The sequence below is a fragment of the Notolepis coatsorum genome (assembly GCF_963971535.1).
Source record: "Notolepis coatsorum genome assembly, chromosome: 18".
Taxonomy (NCBI): domain Eukaryota; kingdom Metazoa; phylum Chordata; class Actinopteri; order Aulopiformes; family Paralepididae; genus Notolepis; species Notolepis coatsorum.
The window spans coordinates 70,559,628-70,568,404 of record NC_140182.1 but is presented as its reverse complement, the minus strand read 5'-3'; the positions used below and the strand labels follow the sequence as shown (position 1 = coordinate 70,568,404).

At 45.6% G+C, this 8,777-nt stretch overlaps 1 protein-coding gene across 1 annotated transcript in view; it reads right to left on the bottom strand.

Moving 5' to 3' along the window:
* The window catches only part of otogl (otogelin-like), a gene marked incomplete at both ends in the record, with an annotated part of 152,222 nt that overhangs the window by 140,592 nt on the left and 2,853 nt on the right, over positions 1–8,777 (bottom strand). The gene's annotated exons all lie outside the window — the stretch shown is intronic.

Sequence of the window (8,777 nt, the reverse complement as noted above, 5' to 3'; positions counted from 1 at the left end):
GAGAGCGTACTTTATGTGGATGCATGTGGAGGCCAGGAGAAAAAGTGTTGTGCCCAACATATTTTTTTCAGAGAGCTCCGATGTTAACGTGCAGCTGCCTTTTTAAACTGAAAACCTCTGAACTTTTCAGAAACGTGCTTCTGTCGTCATTGGTGCTTTCAAGCGCCTTTCAGCACTTTTCTGCTGAAAAAGAAACAATGTATCATGGACACAAGCCCTTATAAGATAAGATAAGATATTCTTTTATTGATCCCCTTAGGGAAATGTGGCCGTTATAGCAGCATGGGGAGGGGAGGTACAGGTATGGGCAGGGTAACAGTAGAAATGTAAATATAGGCAAAATTAGATCTGCATATAAAAATATGAGAAAAATAAACAGTGTAAACAAAGGTGCAATCGGTTATATTATACGTACAATAAATATAGGCAATAAAGATTTTGAATCTGAATGTATACTATGAGTAAAAGTAAACAGTATACACATTATGCTTTTTTTTGTTTATTTCTCATACTGCATAGGTTATTTCCTGTAAAATAATAAGCACACCTCTGGCGTCACATAACTCATATGACCTTTAGTCAACAACAAGCAACTGACCTATCTCAAACCCAACCCTCTTTTCTCGATCCTCCAATCACAACTGTTGCTTCCCTCGGGTTTGTCTGAGGAAAGCAACAGTTGTGATTGGAGGATCAAGAAAAGAGGGCAGGGCTTCCAGATAGGTACATTTCTATAGGCTGTGGTCTTACCCAGACGGTGTACTGCGGTGTGGAAGAGTGACAGTCCTGGGCCAGGATGTAGGAGCAGGTCCCAGGGTAGTAGAAGTAGATGCCATCAAACGTCTCGTAGTGGTGCTGTCCCACGACCGGCAGATACCGTCCCTGTCCTGGCCCTGGTTAGGGACTGAGAGGGGAAGACGGAGCACTTCACTAAGGCTGTGATCACATTCGATGCCACATTCGATGCCTGCACCTTTTTTCTATCGTTTTCAATGGTTTTGTCGTGACAGTATCCTCAAAACTACGCGCCTCTTGTTTTTGAAGCGGCGCCTTTTCGGGCACTCTGATTTCTCAGTTTCACCTTCCACCAGCCACCGAGCGCACCGATCTCAATGTCACCTTCTTGACGACAGACCAATCATATCAACCGAGGGGAAGTATTACAATCTGAGGTATCTGAAGAGAAATCAACGGCAAAACAAGCCAATATATAATGGAGGAGAAGCCAATTTTGTCAGTTTCCGACAAACTGTACAAGCAGGTCTCACCACGACTGAGATATGAACAGCAACGCCTGGAGGGCTGCGAGTAGTAATGTATGTAACTTATGTAACGTTAGCTGAGGTAGCAACGGTAATAATCAGTGGTATCGCTCGTTGCACCCTGTCACTGTGCACTTTCGAATCTCTATGTACACGGCCGCGCCTTGTGTTTGATCGCAAGAAAATGGCGTCCAATGTGATCACAGCCTTATAAGGCACCTTTCATACAATATCCCCCTCTGAACCACTTGTATCCTAGTACTCTGATCCACTCCAGAGGTTTCATTGTGAAATGTAAAATGAACGCTGAATCCTGATCCTGGTCATTGTTGCTGTGGAGGCTGACAAAGTCTGTGACTAGAGTGGCAGGTGTTATGACGTTAGGTTGAATTGTGCAGCAACAACTGGTATGTGTGTGTTGCATCCTTTCTGCCTCGTTTTCAAGATTGTACCCTAATCCTTTTTTAGACGGATTATTCCCCTGTGACCTGCTGCTTGTACATTATTAAGATAAGATAACATATTCCTTTATTGATAACAGCATGGGGGGGGGGGGGGGGTTACAGACATAAATATAGGCAAGTAAAGATCTGCAGATTAAATTAGATCTACATATTAAAAATATGAGAAAAATAAACAGTGTAAACAAAGATGCAGATGAGGGTCTGTATACCCCATCGGTTAAATTATACGTTACAATAAATATAGGCAATAAAGAATTTGAATCTGAAGCATGGGGGGGGGGGGGGGTATAGGTATGGACAGGGTAATAGAAGAAAGACCTAAATATAGGCAATACAATTAGATCTGCATATAGAAATATGAGAAAATAAACAGTGTAAACAAAGATGATGCTGATGATGTTGTTATGATGCTGAATATGAATATCAGTCAGTGTAAATAGACTAGTTTCACATAATGATTTGACTCAACAGCCAGGGCAGGTTATACTGAACCACAGTAAAACTCCTTCTCCTCCCAGTGGTCCTTCAGCCCTACTGTAGAACACCAAGCACCAAGTCCCTACAAGCTGCTCCATTACAGGAAAACCCCACAGTTGATCAGCTACCAGTCAAGGTACTGGATAACCCTCCCCACAGAGAGAGAGAGAGAGAGAGAGAGAGAGAGAGAGAGAGAGAGAGAGAGGAGAGAGAGAGAGAGAGAGAGAGAAGAGAGAGAGAGAGAGAGAGGGGGGGGAGGGGGGATGAAGAGATGTCTAGTTTACCTAAATGGTGCATTTATATAGCACTTCTATCTAAAGCGCTTTACATTTTTTGTTCCTCACATTTGACCCATTCACTCAAACATTCACACAACGGCGGAGGCAACCATGCAAGGTGCCAAGCTGCTCATCAGGAGCAATTAGGGGTACGTGTCTTGCTCAAGGACACTTGAGAACTGGATAAAATAGCAACTCTTGCCATGAAATGAATGGAACGTCATGTATTTTGCACCATATCCACAAATGTTTGTTCACAGCACCCATGTTTTTCAACTGATTCAGCTAGGTTTGTCAAAAGATGCACAGCTATCACCCAAAACACCTTATCACCCAAAACACCTTATCAACACCTTATCACCCAAAACACCTTATCAACACCTTATCACCCAAAACACTGTATCACCCAAAACACCTTATCAAGACCATATCACCCAAAACACTGTATCACCCAAAACACCTTATCAAGACCATATCACCCAAAACACATTATGAACACTTTATCATCCAAAACACATTATGAACACCTTATCATCCAAAACACATTATGAACACCTTATCACCCAAACACTGTATCAACACCATATCACCCAAAACACACTATCAACACCTTATCGCCCAAAACACCTTATCTACATCTTATAACCCAAAACACCTTATCAACACATTATCACCCACAATACTTTATCAGCCAAAACACCTTATCACCACCCTATCAGCCAAAACACCTTATCACAACCCTATCAGCCAAAACACCTTATCACCACCCTATTTGCTGGTTTATCAGCATGCCAAATTGCATAAAAAGTGACAAATGTGTTGAGGTACAGCACATGTGATGGAAGCTGAATAATAAAGAATACCACCAATTACAATGCACCCTAAATATACTCAAATAAAGATCAAGTAAACACAGTGCTGTTTGCCCTTGAAATCTGTGCTGGATCTCTGAGTGAGTGAATAAGTGAAACATATGTATACTCTATAATATGTCGTTGTCTACTTTGGTACAGAACACACGTAACTCTATCCTAGGTTTACCCCTGGCTGGTACATTATATATAACTAACCTAAGTCTATCCTGTGCAAATATACAGTACTCCCTACTAAGTCTACCCCAGTATAAGTAAACAGAACATAACTAGTCTCACCCTATTGATCTGAGTCTATCAATACAGATGTACATATACAATGAATGAAGAAGTGAATATATGAATGAATTGATACATGGGTCCAAGTGCCCCAGAGTCCATGCAGGGTTCAGTAGTTAAAAGCCTATCAGTTATAAGAGTTCTCCAGTTCTCCAGCAGTTAGCCAAGTCAGGCCTTGCCCTTGGTTGTGGAGCCTGGCTACTGGCACGAGGGACCGTCCGGGGCACTCTGTGGTGCGTCGGGGGGAGAATTCATCTCGCTTCAAAGGTTTTCACAGTGGCCGTGTCGGAGTATCTCATTCTTGAAAATTTGGCTCGGAAAGGCAACTTTGGGAATCTTAAAGTGTTTACAATACCTTTATTCACTTCTTTATTTGTTCCTTTCAGGGAAAGTCAACGTCGCCTTGTTGGCAAAACCCTGCTTCCGAAACCAAACCGTGGGCGCATCTTTTGATGAGAGATACCAGGGACATCTTTATGACGGAACGTAACATGGTTTCATTCAGTCCCTTTCAAGCAGAGTTTTGCTAACAAACATGGTAAATGGACTGCATTTATACAGCACTTAAGCGCTTTGCAACTTCACATACCTCACATTCACCCATTCAGTCCCACACCAGCGGCGGAGGTGACCGTGCAAGGTGCCGACCTGCTCATCGGGAGCAGTTAAGGGTCATCGACACACTGCCGGGAGGAGCCAGAATCAAACCGACAACCTTCCGATTGATTACCAGACAACTCTAGCCACTGTCTAGCCACAGATGCAAAAAGTGTCATTTGATTCAATCACAAATAAAATTCTTGATGCTCTGATTTCCATCATACGGTGGGGACACACCGGATACCGAAGCACAGCCAGTTTCCCTCCGGTGCCGGTGTTAACTGATTGGTCGGCTCATACTGTGCACTGTGCACCGCGAACGCAGAACTAAACTTTTCACTGTACTGTACTTGTGCTGTATAATGACAATACATTTGAATCTAATCTAATCTAATCTAAGCATAATGCCCTACTGTCAGTCTGGGGAGGGTGTACTGTAGACTACCACATGCTGCCCTACTGTCGGTCTGGGGAGGGTGTAGACTACCACATGCTGCCCTACTGTCAGTCTGGGGAGGGTGTAGACTACCACATGCTGCCCTACTGTTGGTCTGGGGAGGGTGTAGACTACCACATGCTGCCCTACTGTTGGTCTGGGGAGGGTGTAGACTACAACATGCTGCCCTACTGTCGGTCTGGGGAGGGTGTAGACTACCACATGCTGCCCTACTGTCGGTCTGGGGAGGGTGTAGACTACCACATGCTGCCCTACTGTCGGTCTGGGGAGGGTGTAGACTACCACATGCTGCCCTACTGTCGGTCTGGGGAGGGTGTAGACTACCACATGCTGCCCTACTGTTGGTCTGGGAGGGTGTAGACTACCACATGCTGCCCTACTGTCGGTCTGGGGAGGGTGTAGACTACCACATGCTGCCCTACTGTCGGTCTGGGGAGGGTGTAGACTACCACATGCTGCCCTACTGTCGGTCTGGGAGGGTGTAGACTACCACATGCTGCCCTACTGTCAGTCTGGGGAGGGTGTAGACTACCACATGCTGCCCTACTGTCGGTCTGGGGAGGGTGTAGACTACCACATGCTGCCCTACTGTCGGTCTGGGGAGGGTGTAGCTGGGAGGGTGTAGACTACCACATGCTGCCTAATGTCGTCTGGGAGGGTGTAGACTACCACATGCTGCCCTACTGTCGGTCTGGGGAGGGTGTAGACTACCACATGCTGCCCTACTGTCGGTCTGGGAGGGTGTAGATACCACATGCTGCCCTACTGTCAGTCTGGGGAACTACCACATGCTGCCCTACTGTCGGTCTGGGGAGGGTGTAGACTACCACATGCTGCCCTACTGTCGGTCTGGGGAGGGTGTAGACTACCACAGTGGGGTTAACTACCACATGCTGCCCTACTGTCGGTCTGGGGAGGGTGTAGACTACCACATGCTGCCCTACTGTCGGTCTGGGGAGACTACCACATGCTGCCCTACTATCGGTCTGGGGGGGTGGAGGGTGTAGACTACCACATGCTGCCCTACTGTCAGTCTGGGGAGGGTGTAGACTACCACATGCTGCCCTACTGTCGGTCTGGGGAGGGTGTAGACTACCACATGCTGCCCTACTGTCGGTCTGGGAGGGTGTAGACCCTGCCCTATGTCAGTCTGGGAGTGTAGACCGTCGATGCCCCTCGGAGGGTGTAGACTACCATGCTGCCCTACTGTCGGTCTGGGGAGGGTGTAGACTACCACATGCTGCCCTACTGTCAGTCTGGGGAGGGTGTAGACTACCACATGCTGCCCTACTGTCGGTTGGGGAGGGTGTAGACTACCACATGCTGCCCTACTATCGGTCTGGGGGGGGGTGTAGACTACCACATGCTGCCCTACTATCGGTCTGGGGGGGGGTGTAGGCTACCACATGCTGCTCTACTGTCGGTCTGGGGGGGGGTGTAGGCTACCACATGCTGCCCTACTGTCCGTTCGGGGACTATCACACGCCTCCTCCGATACATAATGGAATCGCCAGCCGCTTCTTTTCATCCGACAGTGAGGAGGTTCACTGCCATCTCCACCAGATCCCCTCCCTGCTGAACAGGTGCCCCAGCCGACCAGTAGGAGTCGCTGTTGCGAGAAACCAGGACTCACACCCCACCAACTTCCCACCCACAAACAATGGCAATTGTGTTCGTAGGGACGTCGGACCAAGCTGGAAGTATCGCTGCCAGGAATTGAACCCGGGTCTCTGTGTTGGTAGGTGAGTGGTTAGACCTCTACACTGCTCAGATGCCCCGAGGAGAAATGCATTTCCAGTAAGAGTCGTGTGATCGGAGAGCCCCGGGGTCTTCACAGAATAAAACCCTCACAGCTCTAAATCCTATTGACTAGCCGCATTGATTACAGATCTGCTGCAGCAAGGGGGAGCTGTGTGAGAGAGAGAGAGAGAGAGAGAGAGAGAGAGAGAGAGGGAGAGAGAGAGAGAGAGAGAGAGGGAGAGAGAGAGAGAGAGAGAGAGAGAGAGAGAGAGAGAGAGAGAGAGAGAGAGAGAGAGAGAGAGAGAGAGAGAGAGAGAGAGAGAGAGAGAGGGAAATCTGTAGAAATGTGGTTATTAGTGTGCGCATGTAATTAATGTTTGTTGAAGGATGTGAGACTCTTGCCTACTCCTAATACCTATGCATGCACGCGCGCGCACACACACACACGCACACACACGCACACACACAGCATTCCAATATAACTGAAGGACTTATTGTTACTATACTGTATTAATTGGTTGGCAGCAAGCCACCTGAGTCACTGTATTACATATCAGAAGAGCTGGTGCTTGTCAATGAATCTGAGGGTTAGCGATAGGCCTGCACGATATTGGAAAAAACATACATTACAATATCTCCTATCTCAATATGTCTTTATGTGATGAGTAAACCTCTTGAATCTTGAATCTATTTTAGCAATATATATTTAGATAGCTCTAGTGATGATTAGGGGGATTCTGGAGGGGGATTGAGGCAGCTGTTTAATACTCTGAGCGCCCGCGTCCACCTGCCGCATATTTCTGGGCGCAAGTGTCTTTTGTCAATTGTTCCCAATGAGGACGGAGCGTATGCGGCCGCATGCTGCCGCCTATAGGAAATGCGCTGCAGTCGGCTTCTTTTTTCAGCGCTTTTCAGCTTTTTTGTGCGGCAGCACCCAGCGTTTAAAGTTGAAACTTTCTGAACTTTTCAGAGCGATGCGCTGAGCGCATTTTTAGACAACCAATCACAGCCAGTCATATCTACCACTCTGTTTGTAACCTGACACCGGAGTTGCCTGCCTGCCTGCCCACAAGAGACAGGAGCAGTATGAGGGCACAAATACACTAATAACTAGGGATGCTCGATATTGGCTTTTTTACCGATACCGATATACCGATATTGTCCAACTCTTAATTTCCGATACCGATATCAACCGATACCGATATATGCAGGGTTCCCCCCCCCAAAAAATTGAATAATTTCAGGTAATTAAAATTACATATCTCTTGTTGTGGAATTAACACAATATTATGCATACTTTTGACAATAAATAAAATCTGAATTTGTTCTTACTTGCTTGCCTGGGTAAATAAAGGTTATAGAAATGTTAAAAAAAAATTTAAATTGAAAACCGATACCGATATTTTCCGATATCACATTTTAATGCCGATATCGGCCGATAATATCGGTAGGCCGATAATATCGGACATCCCTACTAATAACTACACGAATACACTAATAAAAAGCTAATAAAAAGCAAAGGGTGAACTGTGGTGTCAGGCAATAACTATATATATAATTAATATACAATAAAGTGTATTAAAATATGCTATATGTGCAAAACCGCGTCAGTAAAATACGATAAAAAGATGGCTGTCGCTAGATTTCTTTCTCTCTGTCATCTCGCTACAAGATGCGCTTCATCCCAGCACTACCGGCGCACTGCCAGCGTTTTTCAGCTGGAAATGTGAGCTAGGTGGACGCATGCCCTAACTCATCATGACATCATTGTATTCAGTTAATACTCCTCTATCGATCCAGACTAAAGTCCATGATTCAACATGATGTTGATCATGCATGTTGCTTACTCTAAATAGGCGGTGGGAGAAGGATGTGATAAGAAGAGTGGTGTCTAGAAGAGATGGAGTTTACATGTTGTTTATCGCTGTTCTCCAGTTAAACATAACATTAAACATGTCCTTAACATCCTTCAGAAGAAAACAACAACATTGTGTGATATTCGCACATTGCGATATCGATACTGAAACGATATATTGTGCAGCCCTAGTTAGCAACCAACTTCCCGTTCCTGTACTTCTACACTGTGTGTCGACTAACACGGCCAGACGTCTCTTAACACCATGTTTATCTGACAGAACATTATTCATAGCGCACTATAGGGAGAAAGATTACCTTCTGGGTTGTTGGTATTTCTCAAACCAATCACAATCACATCGTCTAGGGGGGAGAAATCAATTCTTTGATCAATAAATTAAAGTAATTGTCAAGGTTTTCCATCATGAGAGTGTAGCTTGCTAGCTCAAATACTTGTTGTTGTTGTTGGCAAGGATTTTGAAAATGATAAGAAA